Below are 21687 nucleotides of genomic sequence, written 5' to 3'. Positions count from 1 at the left end.
GAACCGCTTGGCCACACCGGCGGGCCCCACCGATTCCATATTCTGCTAACAGTCACTGGATCTCGACCGACGCGAGCAGCAATGTCGCGATTCGATAAACCGCAATCGCAATAGGCTACAATCCGACCTTTATCAAATTCGGATACGTGATGATACGCATTTCTCCTCCTTACAGGAGGCATCACATCAACGTTTCACCTGGCAATGCCGGTCAAGTGCTGTTTGTGTTGAAACGGCCCCTTAGAAAAATTATTGAATTACTGTGCTGATAAATCTCTTACATTATTTGATTTTCAAACAGCTGAGCGTACCCAGACATTTCGCTCTTTACCTATTCTGATCAAAACTAAACTGACACACAATATTTTTAACGCAACGCAGTCTGACTTTCAATAATCCCTACAAAAGAATGCCCCTGACTAACATTGACCTACACCTTTCACAAATCACTTACCTCACAAAAATCTGCGTTACTCGAACTACTGCAATACAGCGAGCGTCACTACTGCCAGCTAAATAAAAGATTCTAACTACTGAAGTCACTAACTACTGATAGGCATAGTCAGCAAATGAAAGATTTTGGTAGAGAACATGCAATGTATTTACCTTAATAGTGTTCAAAAGTCATAATATATATATATATAAGTTCATCACATCCATTCTTACAAATGTACTGTCTCAGATGGACACACGTCCAGATCATCCGCTCTCAAAACTCCGCCATCTCTCTCCCCACATCCACAACTGCTGGCAGCTCACCTCCAACTGCGCAACGCTACGCGCTGTTAACAGCGAACAGCCCAACACAACAATAGCGAATATCACAACAATGCCACCCAGCCACAAACTCCACACAGCACAGCCAGTGATTTTCATACAGTGCACTACCTGGCGTTACCAATATAAAAACCTAAACAGCCTACTTACAGTGTATGAGAAATCGGTTGGAAACTTTCCTCATGTCAGCACGTTGTAAGTGTCGCCAACGGCGCCAAACTTGTGTGAATGCTCTGAAAAGCTAATCATTTGCATATCACAGCATCTTCTTCCTGTCGTTTAAATTTCGCGTCTGTAACACATCATCTTCGTGGTGTAGCAATTTTAATGGCCAGTTGTGTATTTTGAGCGAAATCCTATATGGGAGTTTGAATTTCTGAAGTTTGTCAGTTTTCTTAATAAGGGATTGTTTATTGGAGTAACGAGTAGCCTACATTGGGTTTCTAATTGTAATTGCAAAGCTTTATCAAGTGGCTCGTCCAGAATTTGTAATTGTCAAATTCTTTAAAAGGTGCAATGTCAATAAATTGTCTTAATTACAAATTGTGACTACCAACCACGATTCCATCCCGCTTCCTCTTATATGGTATTTGAGATATGGTTTGTGTGTGTGTGTGTGTGTGTGTGTGTGTGTGTGTGTGTGGTACGATTATCGAAATCACGTACCAAGAGGCAAGAGGCAAGAGAAGAAGGACAAGAGAAACGCGGGCGAGCAAGAGAGACGCACCTGGGAACAGCTGACAAGCGCGAGTGCCGGTAATTAATACCGCGAGCGCTACGTCTGTGCCAGTGCGCCGTCCGCTTTAAGGCGCTCGGCTCCGGCTAGAGCTGTGGCAGCGACCTGCGGGCGAAGGAGTGCGCCGCGGAGGCTCCTCTGGTTTCCCGACGAGGCGCCAGCATTGATTGCAGGAGAGAGCTGGCCGCGCTCACTCTCCTAACTGTAGCGGAGTCTCACCCAACGGATGGAATGTGGCGATGGTTGTTGGTAAAAATATAAATAAATTTCAAACGATGTCTGGTGAGACGCATTCGTGTGCTTTAAGATGCGCTTACACCTGTGCGTCTTCCGGCTAGTCGCCATGCGGCTGTGCTTGCCCCACACGCAAGTATACTACTGGGTATTAAAATTGCTACACCACGAAGATGACGTGCTACAGACGCGAAAATTAACCGACAGGAAGAAGATGCTGTGATATGCAGATGATTAGCTTTTCAGAGCATTCACACAAGGTTGGCACCGCTGGCGACACCTACAACGTGCTGACATGACGAAAGTTTCCAACCGATTTCCCATACACAACCAACAGCTGACCGGCGTTGCCTGCTGAAACGTTGTTGTGATGCCTCGTGTAATGAGGAGAAATGCGTATCATTACGTTTCCGTCTTCGATAAAGGTCGGATTGTAGCGGTTTATGGTATCGCGACATAGCTGCTCGCGTCGGTCGAGGTCCAATGACTGTCAGCAGAATATGGAATCGGTGGGTTCAGGAGGGTAATACGGAACGCCGAGCTAGATCCCAACGGCCTCGTATCACTAGCAATCGACATGACAGCCGTATTATCCGCATAGCGTTAGCGGATCGTGCAGCCACGTCTCGATCCCTGAGTCAACAGATGGGGACGTTTGCAAGACAACAACCATCTGCACGAACAGTTCGACGGCCGGCCGAAGTGGCCGTGCGGTTAAAGGCGCTGCAGTCTGGAACCGCAAGACCGCTACGGTCGCAGGTTCGAATCCTGCCTCGGGCATGGATGTTTGTGATGTCCTTAGGTTAGTTAGGTTTAACTAGTTCTAAGTTCTAGGGGACTAATGACCTCAGCAGTCGAGTCCCATAGTGCTCAGAGCCATTTTTTGAACAGTTCGACGACGTTTGCAGCAGCATGGACTATCAGCTCGGAGACCATGGCTGCGGTTACCCTTGACGCTGCATCACAGACAGGAGCGCCTGCGATGGTGTAATCAACAACGAACCTGGGTGCACGAATGGCAAAACGTCATTTTTTCGGATGAATCCAGGTTCTGTTTACAGCATCATGATTGTCGCATCCGTGTTTGGCGACATCGGGGTGAACGCACATTGGAAGCGTGTATTCGTTATCGCCATACTGGCGTATCACCCGGCGTGATGGTATGGGGTGCCATTGGTTTCACGTCTCGGTCACCTCTCGTTCGCACTGACGGCACTCTGAATGGTGGACGTTACATTTCAGATGTGTTACGACCCGTGGCTCTACCCTTTATTCGATCCCATCGAAACCTTACATTGCAGCACGATAATGCACGACCGCATGTTGCAGGTCCTGTACGGGCCTTTCTGGATACAGAAAATGTTCGACTGCTGCCCTGGCCAGCACATTCTCCAGATCTCTCACCAATTGAAAACGTCTGGTCATTGGTGGCCGAGCAACTGGCTCGTCACAATACGCCAGTCACTACTCTTGATGAACTGTGTTATCGTGTTGAAGCTGCATCCAAGCTCTGTTTGACTCAATGCCCAGGCCGTTATTACGGCCAGAGGTGGTTGTTTTGGGTACTGATTTCTCATGATCTATGCACCCAAATTGCGTGAAAATGTAATCACATGTCAGTTCCTGTATAATATATTTGTCCGATAAATACCCGTTTATCATCTGCATTTCTTCTTGGTGTAGCAATGTTAATGGCCAGTAGTGTATATGGACTTGTCTACCCGTCTAGTACGACGAGACTCCTGCGCCCTCGTGCGCACAGTTCAGAGGCATGCGCGACTTTGCCACCGGTGGATGCGACTCCTTGCCTCTTCGTGCAACGGCTGCTTGCCCCTGGTGCGCAAGGAAAGTCGCACAGGTGTAAACGCACCTTTACGCGAGATATTTACATTAAATAACGAGTTAAGTGAGTTGGTGTCCTGTCTGTTAACGCTTCCCTATCTCCAGATACAAGCTAGCTTGTACCATCTTGTGCCACCTAGACAGTGGCACCATCAGCGATCACCTATCGCAGATGTCTGAGCCGTACGGAATTACAGGATAAGGGACGGCAGGAAGGCCATAACACGTAGCAAAAGGCAGAAAAGTATTTGAATATATACATATAGGATGATTCAGCTGCTCCTGCCGATGTCGTTTTATGCAATCCGGAATACTACACCTTTTCAAAAGCAATGCGCTAGATATTCATACTCTCTTGCTCGCTACGCGAAAACTGTTATTCCTGCAGAAAAAATGAACACGACAGTTTTGTATGAACTTTAATGTTGTTAAATTTCGTACTAGGATACATGTAAGCTAGAGGCCGTAGTCTGAGTTTTTCGAGAAAAATGTACAAAAGCGACTTTCAAACGCACCACTACTCCTGCGCTCAGCCGCTACCCTTCAGGATTTCTAGTTCATTGTTCGTGCCACTCCCTTGTACCATTGTGCACAAATTTGCGACTGCACCAATTATTTCCCTCGTTAGATCTTTTTTTGGTCTTTGCCCTTATTACGCCACCGGCTTAGTCGAGCACTGAGAAATTGCAAAACTGACGTTTGTATAAATTTTACGTAACAAGTTTGTGAATTTTAGCAGCGTAAAATAAACAATTACATCGTTGTATTTGTCGGACTTTCTAACTATGAAATTAATGTCCTTGTAACAAGTTTGGATCTAATTGTCAACGTAATTATTTTTAGCGTAACTTCTACAAAAGTCATTTTTCTTTCATGACCCTCACGGGTACGCTTAAACTAATAATGTTAACCAAATAGCCGACTATGGTGGTGGCTTAATAGCCCAATCAATAGAGACCAAAAAGGCCAGCGCAATGTGGAAAACTATCATGAGAGGACGAGGGGAAATATATTAACTGAGAGAATATGAGACACGAAAGCAAAGGGCAGAAACTCTTACGCAAGCAGCATCGGTGGGAAGTGCGCAGTTAATTCGCAGATCGAACTCCGTGTGCGCGTATGTACGGCGGTCACGGTAGGTAAGCGCGCACATACTCCCGCGTCGCGACATTCCACACGCGAATGACTCGCGGCCAGTACTTATAACGATTACTAAACCCTTGTAAAATTGACGTTTGCAGTGGGTATTACAGCGCCATTATCACAGTGGACCAACTAAAACATTCATATTTCTTTACGTACTACACGAATATGTAATAAAAATGGGGGTTCCTACTTAAAAAAAGAAAAAAAACGCAGTTGATATCCGTTTGACCTATGGCAGCGCTATGTAGCGGGCCAACCATAGCGCCATCTGGTTTCCCCCTTCAAGATAGACGAGTTTCGTTCTTTGTAGTTTGTTCCTTTGACGCTTGTTTCGTGAGATATTTGGCTCGGTCACGATGAATCGAGCACCCTGTTTATTTCAAGTCAGATTGCGAAATCTTATGTAGACAGCGATCGTCCACTTGTCCTGAAGGTAAAGTGTGCACAATTTCATCAAGATCGGAATGAAACTATAGGTCTGTCCGAATTACAAAAACAAAAGGATTTCTTTTTACACATATAGCTTGTAAACCTCTTGAACCCGTTCGACATGCTGGGCCTCTAACCTTAAGGTGTGCCCCTTCGCTTCAATATTCGTCCGCTGAATTGGCGCAGTTGGTTCTTTGGTTAAGACGGAATCCCATTCAGAAGGATTTTAATGAAGGAGTTGTAAAATGCGCATCTTGAATAGGTCAAAACCAAAGGACTGTCGGAAATGTGAGCCAACGGCCTTGCCGCAGTGGTAACACCGGTTCCCGTCAGATCACCGAAGTTAAGCGCTGTTGGCCTGGGCTAGCAGTTGGATGGGTGACCATCCAGTCTGCCGAGCGCTGTTGGCACGCGGGGTGCACTCAGCCCTTGTGAGCTACTTGATTGAGAAGTAGCGTCTCCAGTCTCGGAAACTGACATACGGCCGGGAGAGCGGTGTGCTGACTACATGCCCCTCCATATCAGCATCCAGTGACGCCTATGGGTGAGGATGACACGGTGGCCGGTCGGTACCGTTGGGCCTTCATGGCCTGTTCGGGAGGAGTTTCAGTTTTAGTCGGAAATGTGAACCCATGGCTGTTTGTCTTGATGTGATGCGAGGACTCCCCCCCCCCCTCCCCACCCCCATCCGAGTGTTTGTGATGTGCCCCTTACTGCGGCTGGCACGCGAGCCTCCGACGAACGCTTAGGGCGTCGGAGAGCACGGGAGGGAGGCGCAGGCCCGAGTGTGTGGCGCAGGGCGGTGCAGCGGGGTTGGTGCCGCTGCCGGTGGCGGCCTAACGATTTTTGCGGTGCTGGAGTGCGGGCGCGCCGAACGGCAATGGCGCCGCGCCTCTCGCCACCTCCCCCAGCCGCGTGTGTGCGGGCTGCAGGCCGGCGCAGGTGCCGCGATAGGCATAATCGCCGGCCGTGCCGCCGCCTCTCGTGGGGAGACCCGCTGGCGCTGTTTGCACTGCGCCGGCACAGGGCGCAAATCCTCGCGCGCTGGCAGCGGGCACGTCAGCCAGCAGCCGCGGCGGCGGAGTTCAAATGGCTCTGAGCACTGTGGGACGTAACATCTGAGGTCATCAGTGCCCTAGAACTTACAACTACTTAAACCTACACCACAGGCCATTAAAATTGCTACACCACAAAGATGACGTCCTGCAGACGCGAAATTTAACCGACAGGAAGAAGATGCTGAGATATACAAATGATTAGCTTTTCAGAGCATTCACACAAGGTTGGCGCCGGTGGCGTCACCTACAACGTGCTGACATGACGAAAGATTCCAACCGATTTCGCATACACAAACAGCAGTTGTCCGGCGTTGCCTGGTGAAACGTTGTTGTGATGCCTCGTGTAAGGAGGAGAAATGCGTGCCATCACATTTCCGACTTTGATAAAGGTCGGATTGTAGCCTATCGCGATTGCAGTTTATCGTATCGCGACATTGCTGCTCGAGTCAGTCGAGATCCAATGACTGTTAGCAGAATATGGAATCGGTGGGTTCAGAATGGTAATACGGAACGCCGTGCTGGATCCCAACGGCCTCGTATCACTAGCAGTCGAGATGACAGGTATCTATATCTGCATGGCTGCAACGGATCGTGCAGCCACGTCTCGATCCCTGAGTCAAGAGATGGGGATGTTTGCTAGACAACAATCTGCACGAACAGTTCGACGACGTTTGCAGCAGCATGGACTGCCAGCTCGGAGATAATAGCTGCGGTTACCCTTGACGCTCCATCACAGGCAGGAGCGCCTGGGATGGTCTACTCAACGACGAACCTGGGTGCACGAATGGCAAAACGTCATTTTTTCAGATAAATCCAAGTTCTGTTTACAACATCATGATGGTCGCAATCCTGTTTGGCGACATTGCGGTGAACGCACATTGGAAGCGTGTATCCGTCATCGCCATACTGGCGTATCACCCGGCGTGATGGTATGGGGTGCCATTGGTTACACGTCTCGGTCACCTTTTTTTTCGCACTGACGGCACTTTGAACAGTGGCGTTACATTTCAGATGAGTTACGACCCGTGGCTCTATCCTTCATTCGATCCCGGCGAAACCCTACATTTCAGCAGGATAATGCACGACTGCATGTTGGAGGTCCTGTACGGGCCTTTCTGGATACAGAAAATGTTCGACTGCTGCCCTGGCCAGCACATTCTCCAGATCTCTCACCAATTGAAAACGTCTGGTCAATGGTGGCCGAGCAAATGGCTCGTCTCATTACCAGTCATTACTCTTCATGAACTGTAGTATCGTGCTGAAGCTGCGTGGGCAGCTGTACCTGTACACGCCATCCAAGCTCTGTTTAACTCAATGCCCAGCCGTATCAAAGCCGTTATTACGGCTAGAGGTGGTGGTTGTGGGTACTGAGTTCTCAGGATCTATGCACCCAAATTGCGTGTAAATGTAATCACATGTCAGTTCTAGTAAAATATATTTGTCCAATGAATACCCGTTGATCATTTGCATTTCTTCCTGGTGTAGTAATTCCAATTGCCAGTAGTATAACTAACCTAAAGACATCACACACATCCATGCGCGCGGCAGGATTCGAAAATTCGACCGTAGCGGTTGCGCTCGGCCACAACCGCCGGCTGGCGGCGGAGTTGGATTGGACTGGATTGTTTGAGGGAAGAGACCAAACAGCGAGGTGATCGGTCTCATCGGATTAGGGAAGGACGAAGAAGGAAGTCGGCCGTACCCTTTCAAAGGAACCATCCAGGAATTTACCTGGAGCGATTTAGGGAAATCACGGAAAACATAAATCAGGATGGCCGGACGCGGGATTGAACCGTCGTCCTCCCGTATGCGAGTCCAGTGTGCTAACCACTGCGCCACCTCGCTCGGTGGCGGCGAAGTCCCCTCTTCCCTGCACAGCTACAATCGGGAACTCTATTCTCGAGGACCAAAAGGAATCGAACCGCGAACTTTCACGAGTACAGCTGTAACTGTGAAGTTAGTTTTGTATACTTCTCTCCTGTTCTTTACTGAAATGAAATGGTCGTATGGCATTGTTGGCCGGGAGGCCCCATACGGGGAAGTTCGGCCGCCGTGTAGCAAGTCCTTTTTAGTTGACACCACTTCGGTGACTTGCGAGTCAATGATTATGAAATGATGATAAGGAACACACAACACCCAGTCGTCAGGAGGCAGAGAAAATCCCTGATCCCGCCGGGAATCAAACCCGGGACCCCGTGCGCGGGAAGCTAGAACGCTACCACAAGACCACGAGCTGCGGACTGTTCTTTACTTCCGTGTGTATGACAGTGACAGTCGTGTGCTTAGGTGAATGCCATGTGATAAAATGAGTCTCTGAGTTCGTCTGAAATTGCGTAACTGCATTCCAATTAACTTTCTTGAAAAAATAATTAGAAAACTTAAAACTGTATTCTCAAGAAGCTGCTCTGTGAAACTCTGTATTGCGCAGTGCAGTGAACAGTGCTACAGTGCGTGACGTCACAGTACGCGTCTTGCAGTTCTACATCTACGCCTGCACAGATACTCCGCAAGCCACCTCACGATGCAAACTCAAGTGGCAGACTCTACAAGAGAGGCGCTCTGCATCGAAGTGTAGCTTGCTGTCCGGGTTTCGAGAGGGTGCGTTTCTGGGTGAGGTATCGAATATATTGCTTCCCCCTACCTATACCTCCCCGAGTAGATCACGAATGTAAAATTAGAGAGATTCGAGCGTGCACGGCGGCTTTCCGGCAGTCGTTCTTCCCGCGAATCATATGCGACTGGAACAGGAAAGGGAGGTAATGACAGTGTCACGTAAAGTGCCCTCCGCCACACACCGTTGGGTGGCTTGCGGAGTATCATTGTAGATGTAGATGCGTGGCGGAGAGTACCTTGTACCACTACTAGTCATTTCCTTTCCTGTTCCTCTCGCAAATGGGGCGAGGGAAAAACGACTATCTACACCCCTCCGTATGAGCCCTAATTTCTCGTGTCTTATCTTCGTGGTCCTTACGCGCAATGTATGGTGGCGGCAGTAGAATCGTTCTGCAGTCAGCTTCAAATGCCGGTTCTCTAAATATTGTCAATAGTGTTCTTGGAAAAGAACGTCGCCTTCGCTCCATGAATTCCCTTTTGAGCCCTCCAGGTATAACTGTTTAACTTCCCAAATAACCTCCGTAACCCTTGCGTTTCTTTCGAACCCACTAGTAACAAAGCTAGCAGCCCGCCTCTCAATAATTTCGATGGCTTCCTTTAAACCGACCAGGTACGGGTCCCAAACACTCTTAGCAGTGCTCAAGAATAGGTCGCACTATGTCCTATATGCGCGGTTTCCTTTACAGAAGGCCCACATTTTCCTAGACCTCTTCCGATAAACCGAAGTCGACCATTCGCTTCCTCTACCACCACTCTCACATGCTCGTTCCATTTCATATCGCTTTGCAACGTTACGCCCAGATATTTAAACAACGTGACTGTGTCAAGCAGGACGCTACTAATGCTTTCCTATCACCCGCACGTACATTTAGAGCTACGTGCCATTCATCACACGAACCAAAAATTTTGTCCAAGTCAACTTGTATCCTCCTACAGTCACTCAACGTCGACGCCTTACCGGACACCACAACGGCATCAACAAACAACCGCAGACTGTTGCCCACCCTGTCCTCCAAATCATTTATGTATATAGAGAATTCTAACACACAGAACTAACAGAGTAAATATTCTGCATAAAATTACAAAGTGAATTTTGGAAGCACAAATGTCCAAAATGCTTCTGTTAAAATGCTCTGCAAATTTGCGTACCCAAACAGACGAAGTAAAGTTCCGAAGGTAAACGTCACACTCACGAACAGGTTACACTGCATAACACTGCGCTGTGGGAGAAAGAATGTCCGACAAAGAAATGAGATCTGAATTAAACTTTACTAAACTACCCCTGACGAAAAATTTTGAAAAAGCAGTGCTTGACTGTAAATAGTCTGACTCTGTCCTAACAGTTAAACTGGCCCTGACAAACTTTCGTGGCTCACTTCGTGGCAAAGGAAACCCGGTACAGTGGTGAACGTCAAAATTTAGCGCAGCAACAGCCAACTAAAGAAAAACCTTGCGGGAGTGCAATGCAAGGTATGCTAAGCACATCATACTTTCAGCCGTAAGTAATTGCTTTCCGCAGAGACGTACGATTCCAAAAGTAAAACTTCAGTGAGGGGACGGTGAAAGAAACATAACTTACTGAATGATGCAGAAGAGACTAGTACTTAAAAATTCTGCTGTGAAACTCACTTTTATCCATTACAACAACTTTACCAAATTCTCTTCTTATGTAAAAAAGATGTTGCTCTACCATGCTATTCGATAATAGAATAGTAAAGGAGTGGTGAGTCTATAATTCTGAGTCGAAGCTAATTGACCAGATAATTTTATTTAATCTCGCGTCGATAATGAAGCTAATTGACCCGTATCAGTAAAAGTGAGTGGGGTAACGCAGTGGTTAGCACAATGGACCCGCATTCGGGAGGACGGCGGTTTAAACCCCCGTCCGGCCATCCTAATTAAATTTTCCGTTATATCCCTAAGTCGCTTCAGGCAAATACCGCGACGATTCTTTTGAAACGGCACGACCGACTTCATTCCACATCCTTCCCTAACCCGAGCTTGTGCTCCGTCTCTAGTGACCTCGCTGTCGACGGGACGTTCAACACTCATCTCCTCCTCCTCCTCCTTCAGAATCACTAAAGAAAAATCGTACTAAACATTTGCCTTACAGAAACTAATCACAAATTACACTCGAGCAAGCAATGCAGTTACAGCATTACCTGGACATCTGGACACTTCTAAAATCAGTGTTTACAAAAGAATATTGCCAAAAATCAACATCCCCTTCATTTACATCTCTGTGCCTGCTGGTTACTCCGAGACAGCCCAGCAGTGTGACGTACATCCAACTAGCTCACATTCTTACTTCTCAGTGAATGCGCCACAGGGAACGACAATACTACTGACAACCAAGGACAACGTTCCTTGAACTCAGAAGCTCTGTGGTGTAACACATCTACTATTAAAGACTTCAGTCTGAAAAATATCCAGTGTGTAAGTATAAAGTATGACTCATCGAATATAAAGAGAACTCAACTCTCATTTAATACCAAAAATAGCTAGGTACTTTACACAGCCTAAACATGGAACAAAATAACGGAGTGATTGACAGTTGACCATAGGTAGGATTTGGGGTTGGGGTGGGGTTGGGGGAGGAGACGGGGGGGGGGGGGGGGGAGATGTTTACGGTTTGCCGCACGCCCAAGCGCAGTGTGGCAACCACAGCAGTAGCTGTGCAGTGCCGTACTGCTTACATGCATTTGTTCCCTATTTAGAAAAGGAAGAAAAGTCGTAGGGCATGCATGTCTGGGAGATTCCAAAGGGCAGGTTCAGCCACCTACTAGGAAAGGTTTTTCCTGTCCCTCGCACTCACAGGAACCTTTCCTTCGAGAAGTATCAGAGTTGTGTGGGTAAGTGTATCTGGTAATGGTAGGCGACTAGTGTGTGTGTGTGTGTGTGTGTGTGTGTGTGTGTGTGTGTGTGGGCGTGTGTGTGCGCGTGTGCGTGGAGTATAGCTCGATGTTCGTGCTGGAACGATGAGAGAAGGGAGAAGATGCAACCCGGTGCCGGCACATAGCCTACCCCACTCGCAGAGTACCAAAGCGATCGGCGAGCTTAACGAACCCATCCCTCGGACGGATTACCATCAACCATGTGACGTGGCGTCATGTCATGATGAACTTCGAAGCGGTTTGGAATTTAATCCAGGACGCTTGAGCGAAGACTGGTGAGCAGAAACCTTACGCTATCAGCTCTCGTTCCCCTGCCGGCCAAATAGCGGCAGTGAAATTTCATCCACGACCAGGATTCGAACCGGCTTACCTCCTAATCCAGCGGTCTCGGCTACGGGGGCGGGTGTTACCTGTTAACATGCAGTATTAACTTCACTTTGCCAGAGCATAATAACATTATTCCTAGACAATTTCACATTTAGCTTCATACATTCCATAAAAGAAACGTATCGCACTGAGAAAAAAAGCATACAGGAATGAATGACAGTAGTTCACATAGTTCCTGATTGGTTTTGCTGTGGTATCCGTCCTGTCAACGACAATCTGTCAGTCACAACGTTCCAAAACATCCCAAAGGTGTTCTGTAGGATTCAGGTCAGGACTCTGTGCAGTCCAGTCCATTACAGGGATGTTATTGTCGTGTAACCACTCCGCCACGGGCCGTGCATTATGAACAGGTTCTCGATCGCGTTGAAAGATGTAATCACCATCACCGAATTGTTCTTCAACAGTGGGAAGCAAGAAGGTGCTTAAAACATCAATGTAGGCCTGTGCCATTTCTTCATTGGACTATACCAGTGAAATTTGTTTTTGTAAAGTGCTTGTATTTCATAAACAACTGCCTGCCGCGTCGATGTTGGTGGCGCTTCCTTGAAAGGCAATACCCAATCATTTGTGATGTATCCACGTTGAAGTTTACTGTTGTGCACTGGTTGTCGGGGGATTCAGCGTTTCTCGGTACGTGAACATGAAGATAAGCATTTAATTTAACAGCTCAGAAAGCCGAGCGAAAGCACAGAGAAGATTTTCACAATAACTGCAGGATATTTATCTACACACACGAGAAACTGTGTCGTTCAAGCTGCAAAGTTCTGATCAAGATTCTTATGAAATGAGTGTTCGCACAGATGAATTTGAGGAAATGGTGTTAGATCACAAGGGAGTAGATGAATCAATGGCCATCCGCCAACTTGCCTGTGGAAAGTATAAGTCGTTGAATACCACATCAGTGCAGCATTATTAGTTCCCTATTGTAAACATCGTGTGCAATTAACGTGACCAAATTATTTTGAACGTGAGAGTTCAGTTCTGTCAGTAGATTACGCTGTAACGTGTGCGTTGAGACTGAAGGTCGTCAAAAAAAATGGCTCTGAGCACTATGGGACTTAACATCTGAGGTCATCAGTCCCATAGAACTTAGAGCTACTTAAACCTAACTAACCTAAGGACAACACACACATCCATGCCCGAGGCAGGATTCGAACCTGCGACCGTAGCGGTCGCGCGGTTCCAGACTGAAGCGCCTAGAACCGCTTGGCCACGCCGGCCGGCCGAAGGTCGTCACTCGGAACACTTGTCACGATCGTGAGTTGTTGGTATGGGGTTGTTCTTCTGGTCTTTAGTCTAGTTTGATGCAGCTCTAGACACCTTACAGTAATGCTGCATGTCCTTGTAAAAGGCAACGGCTGTAGTTACCCATTGCTCTCTGCTATTCGCAATACCAACGTGGTAAAGCCATGTTGGTCACTGTTAGAGAGTCAGATCAGCCAATCATCCAGACTGTTGCCCCTCCTACTACTGAAAAGGTTACTACTTCATATCAGGAATCGTACAGAGGATAAGTAAAATAATGCGCACAGTGGTAGTAATGGGATGGCTGTGTTTGACGAGCAACAACGCAGATAAGGCACGTGTCGCGCTGGGCTGTGCGTGTTAAGTACGAAGTAGGCATCAATGGAGGTCATTTGCGAGTAGTGCACACCTCGTATTTGCAATCAGAGGCCGAGGTCGACGTGCAATGAAAGACCTAACAGAGTTCCAAAGAGGGCAGAGTGTGGGGACCCGATTAGCTGGAGCGTCAATAACCAAGACAACCAACTTATTGAATGTTTCAAGAGCAACTGTTTCAACAGTCATGGCAGCCTACACGAAACATGGAAAAACATCATCGTTTGAACGTAATAGTGGGCGCAAATCAAAAGTAAATGACGGAGATCGTCGTACACTAATACGAATTGTGCCAAAACAGCACAAAATACGGCGGGTATAGTGACTGCAGAGCTCAGTAGTCATCTTGGGGACCGCATATCTATAAACACTGTCCGCCGAGAACTCCATAAAGCGAATATTCATGGACGAGCTGCTGTACCGATACCATGAGTGGCGACAATCAACGCAAAAAAGCGTAAAACATGACATCGGGAGCATAAATCCTGGACGGCAGATCAGTGGAAATATGCCGTATGGTCAACGAGTCAATGTTTTCGTTATTTCCAACATCGGATCGGGTTTACGCCTGGAGAACGCCAAAAGAAGCCTACAATCCTGATCGCTTGATTCTAACGGTTAAGCACGGAGGTGGAAGTGGTGTGGTGTGCGCAGCCATATCATGGTACTTTGCTGATTCCATCATCACTTTCAAAGGCCGTGTTACAGCCAACGATTGTGTGAACATTTTAGGTGATTAGGTGCACCCCATGATTCAAATGTTGTTCGCCAACAATGATGCCATATTTCAGCACAATAATGCACCAATTCACACAGTCAGGACAGTACAATCGAGGTATGAGGAGCATGCAACTGAATATTTTGAGAAAAGAAAACAGTGGTTGGAAAGGAATATCGCTGGTGGTCCCAAGTCTTGAATGGGCTATAACAGTGAAGTGTGTTTTTGTGAAGTGCTTGTATTTCATAAGAAATGCCTGCCGCGTCGATGTTGCTGGCGCTTCCTTGACAGGCAATACCCAATCATCTGTGATGTATCCACGGTGAAGTTTACTGTTGTGCACTGGTTGTCGGAAGATGAGAGTTTCTCGGTACGTGAACATGTAGCTGGCGCTTCCTTGAAAGGCAATACCCAATCATCTGATGTATGCACGGTGAAGGTTACTGTTGTCACTGGTTGTCGGAAGATTGTCTTCTCTGGCCAGCTCAGTCCCGGGACTTGAATATTATCGAACCGTTGTGGAGCGCAGATTCCGGAGCGGATTTCCGCCTCCCTCGTCACTACAGGAGTTAGAAGAGGTTCTGATTGAAGAGTGGTGTAACATTCCACTGGAGACTATACAATAATTATATGTCAATATTCCAAGAAGAACCGCAGCTGTATTGCAGGCAAATGGGAGCCCAACCCCTTATTAATGAACCATTCCCAAGTTATCACAGGTGTTGACATTATTTTGCCTATCCCCTGTATATTAGTCAGATACCCTCCGATGCGACTATCATTCGGCTATCCGCAACGTTAAGGCACGTATGTCGCCCACCGCGGCGAGATGCGTTGTTCATGTGTGGTGTTATGGGGTGTAAGTTGTTTATGAACCGTGGTAAAAACTGCTGTTTTGAAGAGCGCGCCGCGGCGCGTAGTGTGAAGCAGTCGCCCTCCGTTTCTCGCGGTGGCGCCGCTGTGGCGATAGCAGCTTTGGTGTCTCCCTCTGGTGGGAAAGGGGAAAGGTTGCCTCTACACGTGCATTTAAGGGTCACTATGAGCTCGCCAGTTGGTCCGTCGGGTTCAGTCTGAGTCAGTCTGGGTCTGTCTCTCGTCCGCATTTGTGAGGCACTTAATGTCTTTCTGTCGTCCGGATTGCTAGTATGTCTTTCGTTCGGATCAACCTTTAAAGCCGGCAAAGTGAGAGTCTTTCCACTCCGCCAGTAAGAGAACTCAGCGAGTGGTCGCCCGGTCGGGGCTGAGTTCCTGCATCTTGAGTCTGAGGGTTAGGCCGCCAGTCTGCTCGAGTTTGCTCAGGCAATGGCCATTGGCGGTTGGATCGATCGGCTGGTCGGTAGCACACTGAGACACAAGATGACTTGTCCGCCTTGAGCGTCGGCACATGTGAGGTCGCCACGTGAGTCCAGTGGGCCGCGCCCTATAGCGAGGGGTAGTGGCTTCGGGGTCGACACGAGAGCAACAGGAGTCAACCCACGACATCGGTCTGGCCGGTGCGAGCTGCGACGCCGTGAGACAGGAGATCGGCGCGCCTTCCTGCGTCCGTTGAAGCGGCTGGCAGCGGGCGGGTCGGGAGAGCGATTTTGGGCTGCTGCGCCAGGTCTTCTCCAGAAATCGCAGTTTATTAGAAGTTAAGTGATTGGTGATATGTTGTGTGATTTACTCTTGTTAAATTCTACTTGTTTTCTTGGTCAGTCTCTCGTCCTCAACTTGCTTGTCTGTCTCTCGTCCGCATTTTTTAGGCAGTTAGTGTCTGTCTGTCGTTCGGAGCTGCCTCTGTCATGTTTGTCGGATTTAGTGTGTTAACGAATTTATTGCTTGGAGTGTAACGGCCTAATTCCTGAAACATGTTTTGATCTTCCCTATCATCTTGAGAGGCGTTATCTGTGTACTGTAGAGCATCGTAACTTGTTTGGCCAATACTGTAGAATTTTATATAAGATTGCATTTCATGGGCTTTTATTTAAATTATCATTTTAGTATATAAAGTTGTCACCCTTTAACCGTAAGACTTTCTTAGAAGTTAAAATCAAGTTGCACCTTCGGTGGCAAGGTTAATATTTTAATTGTTAGTGTTTTGTACCATTTCCTCCCTCCTACGGGGGGTGCATAGTTTGTGTGCTTGTGTAAATAGTTAAAACTCTTAGTTTAAAGGTACTGGTGTGTTGCAGATTTGCAGCAGTGTAGTCTTTCAGAGGTTGTTGTGAGCGGTCGTGACTACGGCCGTGTCAAAAGGGAGCGGCAGGGTTCTCTGCCCGAAGGCTCATACAGTCAAAACTTGTTTCTTTCTGCCTCTGAATAAATTGTAACTGTGACATTTAGAGGGTGCTTTCTGAATATAATTTTAAATCTGTATCTTTTAAAAAAATGCTTTTAGGCACCATTAAAGTGAATAAAATTCCCATTTGTTAAAAGGAATTTGGTTATGATTTCATTAGTTACTCCCTGGCATCTACTTCCATGCTTACATAGTGTAATTAAATGTGTTAATGTTCTTGATGAATCGCTAGTAACTAATTTGAATTCTTAAGAATATTCTTTGAAAATAAATGACGGTTCAGTTTATATCTATAAAAATTAATATTCCTTGTCGACCATAAGATCCTTACCTCAAAATTATCAGTTTAGGATCAGTCATCCAGATAATTGTGACCCTGAAAGACTTGGAATACTATATATAAACATAGGCATTGTGTCCTCAGGGAGCATTTAAGAAATAAAATAAAATATTCTAATCTTGCTATTGTTTCCGAAATTTTCAATCGTTTCTTTCATTACTTTAATAGAGACCCCAAAGATTGTAGATCCTAAGAGTCCAGGACGCAAGTCTGGCTGGTCGGCCATCGAACTCAACTCCCTGGCCCGCCATTCATCGGGTGACGCGGACAGCGCGCGGCACGCGTCCAACGGGAAATCGAAGTGTGCGCGCGCCAACGATCGAGCGATCGGCGCCGGCCAGAGGCAGCTAATTAATCCGGCGCCTGGCGCCAGCCGGCCAGTCCTGCTCGGCTCGTCGTGCGAAGTGGCACTGGCGGGCGTACTGGCGCCAGGGTAGAGCAGCGCTCAGCAGTGGCGAGACGGCCCGGCACGGCACGGGCAGTTGTACTAGGCGGGCCGTACGCGGCCAGTAGTACTCACACGGAGGCCGGTCGCGGGCGCGCTTGGCGGGCGCGTCGCCAGATGTCAGGCCGGGCGCGCCCGTATTGATCCGGACGTGACGTCACGCAGACTTATGAATGATCCAGCGCGCCTAATCCCCGCACCTCGTGCAGCCAGACTGCGGGCGACGGCCGGCGCCAGCTGCAGCAGCACGACGCCACCAAAACGGCGCAATCCGCGCGCTTCCTTCCCCGTATGACGCCACTCTTCGCCTCTGCGGCTGTCACCTGTATTTGCGCGACTAACCGGTTTAATACTACACTACCGGCCATTAAAATTGCTACACCAAGAAGAAATACAGGTGATAAACATTCATTGGACAAACATATTATACTAGAACTGACACGTGATTACATTTTCACGCAATTAGGGTGCATAGATCCTGGGAAATCAGTACCCAGAACAACCTCCTCTGGCCGTAATAACGGCCTTGATACGCCTGGGCATTGAGTCAGACAGAGCTTGGATGCCGTGTACATGTACAGCTGCCCATGAAGCTTCAACACGATATCACAGTTCATCAAGAGTAGTGACTGGCGTATTGTGACGAGCCAGTTGCTCGGCCACCATTGACCAGACGTTTTCAATTGGTGAGAGATCTGGAGAATGTGCTGGCCAGGGCAGCAGTCGAACATTTTCTGTATCCAGAAAGGCCCGTACAGGACCTGCAACATGCGGTCGTGCATTATCCTGCTGAAATGTAGCCTTTCGCAGGGATCGAATAAAGGGTAGAGCCATGGGACGTAACACATCTGAAATGTATCGTCCACTGTTCAAAGTGCCGTCAATCATTTGCATATAACAGCATCTTCTTCCTGTCGGTTAAATTTCGCGTCTGTAGCACGTCATCTTCGTGATGTAGCAATTTTAATGGCCAGTAGTATACCTTCACCGAGGAGTCAAGGAGTGTATTGCTCAAAAATGGTTCAAGTGGCTCTGAGCACTATGGGACTTTACTTCTGAAGTCATCAGTCCCCTAGAACTTAGAACTACTTAAACCTAACTGACCTAAGGACATCACTCACATCCATGCCCGAGGCAGGATTCGAACCTGCGACAGTAGCGGTCGCGCGGTTCCAAACTGTAGCGCCTTGAGCCGCTCAGCCACCCCAGTATATTGCTCCCTGCTACGTATATCTCTCGAGGAGGTGTTGAGGATAAAATCAGAGAGATTAGAGCACACACAGAGGCATACCGACAATCTTTGTTTCCACGAACAATACGAGACTGGAATAGAAGGGAGAACCGATAGAGGTACTCAAGGTACCGCCACACACCGTCAGCTGGCTTGCGGAGTATGGATGTAGATGTAGATCCTGTAGAGTCTACACACCAGTGAGCGACCAGGAGTGGCCGCCGCACGTGCGGAGGTCCAGGGCGAGCGCGGCCATTGCCGCCTGTGGGGCAGATGAGAGGGCTCCAGCCATCTACGGCTGCAGGTGAAGGCTGTGTTGCGTCACGAGCGGTTCTGGGGCCACGGCCGCTGCGCCGCGCTCTGTGCGACCTTCTCGGATACTCCGACTGACGCTGCCGTACCCGGAGAACTCCTCGCCGGCCGGTCCAGGGTACAAATCCCTGGCGCGCCGCCGCCAAAAGTCAAGGACGACGCCGACAAACGGGACTGGCACCGAGGGAAAGCGTCATCCCTCCGTCTACGGCGGTCCATTTTCTCACCCAAAGACAGTGTTAACAGATCGATTTTAAGGGGGGTAGGACGTGAAACGGGCCGACTTGGAGCAGGAGAGGCACCACAGGACATTTTAATTTACACTTTCTATATTTTTACAAATAAATTCATAAAACTTTGTTAGCACGACCAGGAAGGATTCAGGATTCACACTCATACCAGAGGAAGTTCAAAAACATAACAAAACAATTTTTTTTGCATGTGAAATTTCATCATTGTTGTCACTTGGTATTAGCTGCATTTGTTGCTGTAGGTGCACTTTTCTTCATAAGTAAGAGAGATTCTTCGATGAATTTTGCACAGAATACAAACAATACTTACAGGTGTCTGAAACTCTAGAATTTCCCAAATCTGTTAAAAACTGTGGTAAAAATTGAGATAATTAACTATAAAATTCGAGTTTCTCTAAACACGAAGTTTAAAACGTGACAGCCCATTCATTTTTCCATACATTAAATAAATTGTAGAGTTTCATACACCTGTAAGTATGGTTTGTAAGCTGTGCAAAATTCATCGAAGAATCTGTCTTACTTATGAAGAAAAGTGTACCTATAGCAACGAATGCCGCCAACAGTAAGTGAAAAAAATTATGAAATTTCACATTTAAAAAATATTATTTTTTCGTGTTTTTGAACTTCCACTGCTGTGAATGTGAATCCTGAATCCTTCCTGGTGATGCTGACAAAGTTTTATGAATTTATTTGTAAAAGAATAGACAGTGGAAATTAAAATGTCCTGCGGTGCCTCTCCTTCTCGAAGTCGGCCCGTTTGACGTCCTACCCCCCTTAATCAAATTCAGCACCTGAACGAGCAAATTTTAGAAAATTATAGAGAAATATAGAGCAAATTGTGAAGGATTACAGTAATGAAGAACTTCTGTTAGTGGTAAACTAATCAAAATTAGAGACCACGAAAAGGGCGAAGTTAAGGAAACAAAATAACGCATGTCGGATAATGCAAGGAGGCTATAGGAAACAACAGACTACCACAGGAAAAGAGGCCATTACTAACTCAAAAAAACGGGGAGGTATCTTCTAGTATCAAACATAGGCCTTTTGGAGGGTGAATAAAATGAAAACCTTAAATATTTTTTTAAATATTGTTTATTGTGCAAAAGTGGTACAAAGCTGTATCACTTTTCAACATAATCTCCCCCACGCTCAGTGCAAGTCCTACAGCGCTTACAAAGTGCATAAATTCCTTTAGAAAAAATTCTTTTGGTAGACCGCGCAACCACTCATGAACCGCGTGGCGTACCTCTTCATCAAAACGGAACTTCTTTCCTCCCATTGCGTCTTTGAGTGGTCCAGACATATTGGAATCACTTGGCGTAAGGCCTGGTGAGTATGGTGGATGAGGAAGACACTCAAAAAGCAGGTGTGTGATTGTTGCAACTGTTGTACGGGCAGTATGGGGCCTTGCATTGTCATGTTGCAAAAGAACACCTGCTGACAGCAATCCACGTCGCTTTGATTTGATTGCAAGCCGCAGATGATTTTTTAGGAGATCTGTGTATGATGCGCTGGTGACAGTGGTCCCTCTAGACATGTAATGCTCCAAAATGAGGCCTTATAGTCCCAAGAGAGTGTCAGCATAACCTTCCCTGCTGATGGTTCTGTTCGAAACTTTTTTGGTTTTGGTGATAAGGAATGGCGCCATTCCTTGCTCACTCTCTTCGTTTCCGGTTGGTGGAACTGAACCCAGGTTTCGTCCCCAGTAACGATTCTTGCAAGGAAGCCATCACCTTCACGTTCAAAGCGCCTAACAAGTTCTTCACAAGCATCAACACGTCGTTCTCTCATTGCAGGAGTCAGCTGTCGTGGCATCAATCATGCAGACGCTTTCTGAAACTGGAGCACATCATGCACAATGTGGTGTGCTTACCCATGACATGCTGAAATGTCATTCAGTGTCACTTGGCGGTTTTCCTTCACTATGGCTTCAACTGCTGCAATGTTCTGTGGAGTCACAACTCGTTGTCCCTGACCTGGATGAGGCGCATCTTCCACTGAAGGCACAACATTAGCGAACTTCCTACTCTATTTGTAGACTTGCTGCTGTGACAAACATGCATCACCGTACTGAACTTTCATTCGTCGATGAATTTCAATAGGTTTCACACCTTCACTATGCAAAAACCGAATAACAGAACGCTGTTCTTCCCTGGTGCAAGTCGCAAGTGGGGCGGCCATCTTTATACTGACACTGCGACGGTATGTGTGCATCTGAACTATGCTACCACCTACAGGCCATTCTGCACGCTGTTGGTAGTACGCTTACCAACTTACAGGATAAGTGCGCGAAATTTCGAGTTGTTGTTGCAAATTTAAGGTTTTTATTTGACTCACCCTCGTATTTCTCAGAAGCACAGCATATATGGAAATGAA

At 47.3% G+C, this 21687-nt stretch overlaps 1 pseudogene; it reads left to right on the top strand.

Moving 5' to 3' along the window:
* The first annotated feature begins 5456 nt into the window (after positions 1 to 5456).
* On the top strand, positions 5457 to 5574 carry LOC126485259 (5S ribosomal RNA; annotated as a pseudogene).
* The last annotated feature ends 16113 nt before the right edge of the window (positions 5575 to 21687 follow it).

The sequence above is a fragment of the Schistocerca serialis genome, chromosome 6 (genome assembly GCF_023864345.2).
Source record: "Schistocerca serialis cubense isolate TAMUIC-IGC-003099 chromosome 6, iqSchSeri2.2, whole genome shotgun sequence".
Classification (NCBI taxonomy): Eukaryota; Metazoa; Arthropoda; class Insecta; order Orthoptera; family Acrididae; genus Schistocerca; species Schistocerca serialis.
Note: the sequence above shows the minus strand (reverse complement) of the source record. Positions and strands in the feature narration are given on the sequence as shown.